General features: G+C 44.9%; 1 long non-coding RNA gene across 1 annotated transcript; it reads right to left on the bottom strand.

Moving 5' to 3' along the window:
• Window positions 1-1,076: 1,076 nt before the first annotated feature.
• Window positions 1,077-5,368, bottom strand: LOC123062839 (uncharacterized). Its single transcript, XR_006429898.1, has 5 exons — window positions 4,175-5,368; window positions 4,003-4,100; window positions 3,656-3,781; window positions 1,848-3,306; window positions 1,077-1,772 (listed from the first exon to the last, which is right to left on the bottom strand). It is a non-coding gene; the product is annotated as an uncharacterized lncRNA (long non-coding RNA).
• Window positions 5,369-6,000: the final 632 nt, after the last annotated feature.

The following is a 6,000-nucleotide window of genomic DNA, read 5'->3' as shown; positions in this document are numbered from 1 at the left end:
AGCGAGAGAGAGAGAGACTTGGAGAGGAAGAAGGGGGATTGCTTCAAGAGGAAGGATTAGGATGAGTTGACAGTCTGTTACATCGCATACCCTGCCACAGGCGGCTGGCTGCCCCTTTTATCACTCCCTCGCTCTCACTCATGCACTCTTACAGCTGGGGTCCGATCCTGGACACGTCACACTGGACAAGTGGCCAGGTATGACACGCAAACTGAAAATCAGTTCAGTTGATCCCTGTCTTCGGATCAATAAACAAAAATATAGTCAAAAAGCATTTCATGAGCGCAAAGTCGAAACAATTCTTGGAATTTGTGACGGCTACTTCGACGGGATTAACATCAACACCGGCAGAGCTACGCAGACGATCTCTGCAGCCCGCATTGCTATCTGCCAGCAGTTATATCAGTTAGTGTAGAAATATTTTTGCTAGCAAACCAGAAGGATCTCTTTTTCTTCTGATTAATTATGTCTTTAGAGCTTAAGTTCCTACCAAAAAATGCAGAGCATGTCTGAATTTGCATCAAACATAGTTCAGTCAGAGTCGGGAGGATATCATATGTTGAGTACTGCATGTCCATGGAAGCCAACTTATAGTCAAATTTCTGGAAAAAAAAGATTTAACTTCTTTGTGGGACTGGACAGTTTGTAATTACACAAGATCAAAAGCAGGTTAAAAACCTAACGGGCAGCTCCACTCTTGTCACATTTCCATCTATACTATGCTTCTGCAAAAACCTGTGCACACCCAATTGACTTGCTATGAAAAAAATATAGAGCCGCAGTCAAAGGGACCAAATGTATCCTCAAACATGTCCAAAGCCTTAAGCTTGAATGTACCCATAAAAAGATGCTATGTACACATTCTTATCCATGTTGTCTATCCTGTAAGGAAAGTACATCCTATTCTGAAACAAAATGGAATATATCTTTGATTGACCAAAATTTTAAGAAATCAAAGTACTCTGAACAAATACTTTTAGTTATTCAGACAAAAATTCTATAGAGATCTTAAGAAAATAAAAACTAATTCAAAACATGCATATTTTGAGAAGTAGGAGTACGTGTTGCTAATTTACCTAGGTGCAGAGCACTCCCTTTCCCAGACTCCAAACTATATTGACATGCCCTGCTGCGCCATGCCCAAGCAGCCCCCTATCCTCTCTAGACGGAGCAGATATATTGATATACTAGAACATGATAGCGCGCGTTGCCGCGCCCGCCCAATTTTAGAATGTAATAATCAAAGCTTTCGTAAAAAAAATGTACACTCTTGCCACATTTTTACATTTTTCAAATTTCTATTCATCATTGGACATTCGAAGGGCAAAAGAAGCGACATCTCATATTTTCTCAACAAGAACAAGAGGCCAAAAATAAGTTGATGCATGTTCTTATGAGTAGCAAATATAAGATAAAAAATCAAATAGCTCAATCTTCCGCTCTTACGTATACCTCAAAATTTGCATTTGACAGAGACAAGCAAAGCAGAAAATGAAGTGATCATCCAATCAAAGTCGATTGGCTTGAGAGGAAATTAAGCAGATAGTGTAAGAATATTTGACATGTTTCATCTACATCATACCAAGATACATGCATTTTGTAGCAACCCATGGAAATACATCGGAGTCATGGATTTGTGAAGAAAAGGGGATCGGAAGTAGATATATGATATATCACCAAGGAATCTAGGCGGAGGCAGTGCAAGTTCTATGGGAGGTCGCTCGATCAAGCCATGTGACTGGCCACATGGATCCCCGGCAAGAGCCATAAAACTGAAATAATATGTCCATGGTTACAAAAAATGCTTGCTGGAACTGAAGTGTTGAATAGGTGCAGAATAAAATTACCTCATGCTAACGACAACATTGTGCTTTGTCATCCATATATGAGTCGATGGGGATTTGAACATGTGTCTGCCGTAGAAGGTGTCGAGCCACCACAAGCCACAGAAGCATGTTAGTAGGAGATGTTGGCCTCTTACAGTTGCGGCAAGCCTCAAGTGCTCAACCCAGTCCCAGTTTTACCTGCCTACCCATGATCCGCATCTTCATCTTCATCTTCCCATCACCCAGCACAGAGAAGCGCCCGAAGAATGCAGTGGTGTGGGACCTCTGCACGGCTGGAGGCGGCCGGAGTAGAAGTGCACCTTGACGCTCGACCTCTGCTCTCTCGCACGTCCCAGCTATTGGAACCGCCATCCTACTGCTCTCGGAAGCTCTGCCATTTTATACCAACGCCGGCGTAACTGCCCTCCCACACCGGTGGCGACGCAGTGCAGCGGAATAGGTCCACCGGGCACCCGCCAGAAAAACCGTGCCACATCCTCCGCCTGATTGTTCAAGGCGAGCACAATGGCGTGACCTGGTCGGCCGCATCTCCCCACCCAGGCCAATCCGTCGTTGCCTGCCTCGCTCTGTATTCACTGCCCGCTGATCACGGGAATATTAGAGGAGACGCCACCGATGGAGATTTTATTTCGTGACCTTATCTTTTAGGCGAGGTGGCTGCCTGAGCGGTGCTGGCGGGGAGGAGAAGAACGGCGGTAACTCGGACGGGAGAGGGAGGGATCAGGGTGCGGGGATGAAAGAAAGGCGTGGACCATCTAAACAGGCCAATGAATTCAGTGCACCGGCCCGGTTACAATACCAGCCCAATCAACCACAACAGAGCTAGAGAGTTCTGCAGAGTAGCGGCTCAAGAAACGAGTGAAGACAACCAGACGACTTGCGATCGGTGCAATCGGACGGCGAGCGACAGCAAAGCGCTGTGGAGGCTCCTAGGTCGTTCTGTCATACTGTTTCTTAATTTTAGAATTATTAAACATAGGCACAGCTGATAGTTTCAACCAAAGAAACTCTGTGCAAAAGAGCATAATAGATTCTGGAATAACTCAACAAGTGACCTAATCAGCGCATGGTAGTGCTAACAAAATCATAACAATACTCCAGAGGTTCATATTAAAGTGCTAACAGAATCATCGAAAGATCTCACCAATAATCATGCATCTGGATCGAATATGTGCCAAAAGTTCCCATGGTGGGTAGGAGAGTGAAAGGGAGGGAAGGGCGCTATTCATACCAAATTGCACACATACAGCCGCAATCCAGATGAGCTCGACGACCACCATGAGACAAGCTCAGCCATAAGGTCTTCGACGTGGAGGGAAGGAGCTGCGACGACGACCACCAACAGCAAAAATTCAAAAAAGTGTCCTATATCAGGATTGACTCTGAATTTTCTGATTCTTTCAGCATCATTATATCAGGAAAAAAAAACTTTGGGATGTAGCAGGATGTGTGTCCCGGTCTGCAAATTCAACCAAGAAAACAGAGCAAGGTCAACAGCTTGTGTACAGCAGCAATAAGAACAGAGAGAGTTTTAACCTACTGAAACAATCATCCAGATTCTTTATAGAAGAGATTACCAAAATTGTATGTACAGATTTAGATGTCATTCTTTTGCTATTTATAAGCGTTTCAGTTTTTTTTTTGTTCCTGTATGGCTTTCTGAAAATATTTTTTTATTTTGTTTCTAAGAACTTAAGCACAACATGTATGGCAAAGAAAGATAATCTCTAAATCTTATGTCAAAATATGAGCCTATAAAATTTGTTACTAAGCAACAGAAGTGTATAGATGCGGTAAATAGGACTTACCCATCACATTTGGACTTATTGTCCCCATCAAGCCACTCTACAGCAATGAACTGAATTTCAACAGTCAAGCCCATCCATCATATTCTCATAGCGATTTGAGACCATTCCACATGTAGTACACTGAACCTGCTCATGCCATTCAAAAGTTAGGCATTTGATGAAAGGCAGACTCATTGATTATAAATTGAAATATTAAATCAAAGGCAAAAACAAAGGGCACATGAGATTGCAGACGACCACCAAATGTGTGATGAATAACAGTTGTGACGAGCACGAACCCACCACAAAAATAACTAATAAAACAGCACTGGAGCAGCACATGCATACATGGAGAGAATGAACCACACCTCAATGGCAGACGAAGCTCAACTTAGATGAAACTAAAAGGAACACCCGTTGCCCGACCCAGGAATGAGAACAAGCAACCAGCTCACCTCACAGGAACCTGGGCAATACAAAAGCACATCAGCAAATACACAGGCAGCAGCACCATGAATCAAAACACAAAGAGAAGCTTACCCTAAAAAGCACAACAAGAAGCAACAGCTCCAGTCATACGAACTGCCTGCATGGGAAAGATCAACCAGAGCAAAAACAAGAACAGGAGCACCGTCCTGAGCGCACCCGGGCAGAGCGACAAACCCGTCACCTGCCCACCTTTGTGGTCCATGACTCTTGCAAGACACAATCAATCAGTCAAGCTCCTCGCGCGCTAGTTCCAATTATGAAGCCTGCACATTTGCTAGCAGTTTCCTCCGGCAACAACCTCCTTGGAAAAAATATCCAACGAATCCAACACAAAGAACATCTCATTGGCATTTATTTATTTGTCTATCTCCAAGCAATACATCCAACGAACCATGCTATGCATTCACGGCCTACTTGCAACTAATTTGGAATAAAGATTAAAGGAACCGTCAAGTACAAGAACTAACCTGTCGTAAGAACCTTCCAGGAATAAGATGGATACAGAAGTGCAGGGACGACAGAGGCGAAGCAGCGCTTGACGGCAACAGCGGAGCAGCGTCGGGCGTGTTGCTCCTGCCGAGGAAGATGGTGACGGTGCCGTGGACCACCGTCGCTGCAAGCGTGGGGATGGAGGCAGAGCTGCATCGGCGGCTGGCGCGAAGAAGTGGGCGGAGCTCCTCGATGCCATCCCCTTGCTCCCATCCTCTGCAACCACCATGGACGTCGGCTGGAACTCGAGGACAGAAGGCTTGGGGAAGAAAAGGGTCTCAGGGGGGCGCCTTCTCCAGTGGCCAGCGTCGGAGGTGATGGAATGGGCCGATGGAGCAGAGGCGGCGCAAGCAGGGATGGGGCGGCAGCCGCGCTAACCCTAGCCCCCAGGAGGAGTAAACGAGAGAGAGAGAGAGAGAGAGGCTGCCAGGCACAGTATACCTGTGATGACGTGGACGTCGCGAGAGGGCGCCCATCGCGCGTAGCTTATTGTTGTGGATTTTGTTTAGAGATACTAAGAAGCAAATACTCCCTCATCTTATATCTCTACTCCTAATGGAGCAGTTGGTAGTCTCGCTTCCAGGTTTTTTTTCGTCCCACCACTTTCGTTCGGTTTTTTTCGTAGGTTAACCGTCGTAGATTTTTTTCGTCGCCTCCCCCACTTCATCGGTTTATTTTCACTTCACCCTCTCACACAACGAAAAAAACTGAACGGATCAGAACTTTCCATACTGACGTAAATTATTTAGTAATGTCTTTATGTAAAAGAATCAATCACAATCAATCTCTAAAGATCAAATCTAAATTAATTAATCTTCATAACGTTTGTTTTCTTCCGAATCACGTCCATAACTTTCCTTCCTTGTTTGGACAGAAACTGTTTGGTAGCAGAGATTAGGAAGCTTCCTATGAGTGTATTAATAGGAAGTATTTTTTTCTTGATGATTCCTTTCCATGCATGATGATAGTAAATTAGGCCAACATTCACTACTATTTATCAACGTCATCAATCGTATCCATTCCTACCAGTTTTAAGGGAATCTGCTCGCTATGTCTTTTTTAAGGGGATCCGCTCGCTAAGTCGTCGTCGCATGTTATTTTCACAAGCAATTCCCCTAAAAAAAGGCGTGGGTATTGGTAGTTGAACGCCCGCTAGGTTTTCCGCCTGTCCCATCCTCGCGCTGTGCCGCCGCCACCCGCCTAATGGAGCAGTTGGTAGTCTCGCTTCCAGGTTTTTTTTTCGTCCCACCACTTTCGTCCGGGTTTTTTCGTAGGTTAACCGTCGTAGATTTTTTTCGTCGCCTCCCCCACTTCATCGGTTTATTTTCACTTCACCCTCTCACACAACGAAAAAAACTAAACGGATCAGAACTTTCCATACTGACGCA

The sequence above is a fragment of the Triticum aestivum genome, chromosome 3A, assembly GCF_018294505.1.
Source record: "Triticum aestivum cultivar Chinese Spring chromosome 3A, IWGSC CS RefSeq v2.1, whole genome shotgun sequence".
NCBI classification, from domain to species: Eukaryota; Viridiplantae; Streptophyta; class Magnoliopsida; order Poales; family Poaceae; genus Triticum; species Triticum aestivum.
Note: the sequence above shows the minus strand (reverse complement) of the source record. Positions and strands in the feature narration are given on the sequence as shown.